The sequence below is a fragment of the Elephantulus edwardii genome, unplaced genomic scaffold, assembly GCF_000299155.1.
Source record: "Elephantulus edwardii isolate Elephantulus edwardi_28Jun2011 unplaced genomic scaffold, EleEdw1.0 scaffold00067, whole genome shotgun sequence".
NCBI classification, from domain to species: Eukaryota; Metazoa; Chordata; class Mammalia; order Macroscelidea; family Macroscelididae; genus Elephantulus; species Elephantulus edwardii.
This window is the reverse complement of record NW_006399817.1, coordinates 5,574,487-5,576,378: the sequence shown is the minus strand read 5'-3', so window position 1 is coordinate 5,576,378 and position 1,892 is coordinate 5,574,487.

Below are 1,892 nucleotides of genomic sequence, written 5' to 3'. Positions count from 1 at the left end.
TGACACACCTACTCCCATTACCTCAGTCACTGAATCAGTCCATCTCATCCAGGGTCTTCCTCTCTAGTGCTGTCTCTTCACCTGCCCAAGCATGATATCCCTCCAATGACTGGTCCCTCCTTACAACATGTCCAAAGTGGGTCAGACAACGCTTCAGAATCCTCCATGGAGCAGCCTGGTCTCACCCTCTCTAGGACGAACCTGTTTATTGTCCTAGTAGTCCATGATATATTTATTACTCTTCTCCAGCACCACAGCTCAAAGGCATCAATTCTCCTTTTTTCATCCCTAGTCATTGTCCTGGATTAGGCACACCATAGTCTCCAGACTGACACATATTTATTTTTATATTAAACATTAAGTTGTTGGTTATTGGGGTGGGTTTCTTTTTTAAAGGATATACTTGTAGACTGCATGGCATTACATCCTACAAATGTAGTATTATTGTGTCATTCATTAGCTCAGTTCCATTCTTCTTACTGTGTGGCCATGGGCAAATTACTTAACCCGCTGAGGCTGATCATAAGAGAGAATCAGAAGTCAGACTTTATAAGACTATTTTGAAACTTAAATAAGATAACCTATTACATGTAAGTTATTCATCAGAATACCTACCCCTTGCTTGGCCATGGCAATGTTAGCTCCCATCCCTTTAGTTTTATAATAATTTACAGAAAGTTACCTAGTCTTTCAACCACCTAGAACATATAGATTCTCTAGCTATAGAGTGAGAATGACAATGTCTCTGAGACAATTCACTAAATATGCAAAGATATTTTACACCTTTTTTAATATACAAAAGTGGACTGGGGTGGGGGTGGGGAATGATACACCAATGAAAGAATTTTTTTTCTTAAAGAGAAAAGCGAACTTGGGGTGGTGAGTGGGAAGGGAGGAAAATGTGCAACAATGAATGAATGGAAATCCAAGTTCTCTATAAACTTTCATTAAAGAAAAACAGGGGCTCAACTTTAGAAGTTAATGTCAAGTTTTAAATATGCACTTGGTTTTGAATGTAAAGTTACTTAAAACAACAAACAGTTCTTTAAAAAATTATCTCCCAGATTCATTCTATGAAGCAAACATATATTTGATACCAAAGCCAAGTAAAGATACCATCAAAATAGAAAACTAGGCCAATATCTCTTATGGAACCTAGCGGCAAAAATCCTGAAAAAAATCCTGGCCAATAGAATCCAAAGATACATAAAAAAAAATAATCCATGACCAAGTGAGATTCATAATAAGAAAAAAAATCACAAATATTTCCAAATGAAAGTATAAAAGATATTCCAAATTATTTAAAATGATCCATGCCCTTGTTTCCTTTCAATTTAATAAATTTGTGATTCTCAACCTGGGGGAAAAAACCCAACAATTTCCAAGTGTTATTATTTTGAAGAAAGCCTCTCCCTGAAGTGATCTCTGTTAATCTGGAAAGTGCATCAGACACCACCTTGTCTTCTCTCCTGAGCACATGGCTGGCACGCAGAGTGTTCACGTGACACAAGCTCTGGGTTCAGCAGATGTTCAGGACTGATTCTGTGCACTCGGTCACATCTTCTGCTGAGCTTATCAAGTGCCTCTGCATTACTTGGGCGGGAGGAGGATACCAGCTCCCTATTTTGGCTTGGGCGGGCTGTATGGCAGCAGGACTGATAGCAGTAACTGTTCAGCCTGGGCACTTAGTATAAAATTCACCTGCCTGGGTTTAAATACTGGCTCTATGACTTGCCCCCTGAGACTTGGGGAATGTTCCTTTACCACTTAATGCCCACGTTCCACCTGAAAATGAAGGTTAAAGTATTGCTTTCTTCATGAGATCATTCGAGAGATTGTTTGAATGAATCCATGTAAAGTGTTTAAAGTAACACATAGAAATTACTCAGATT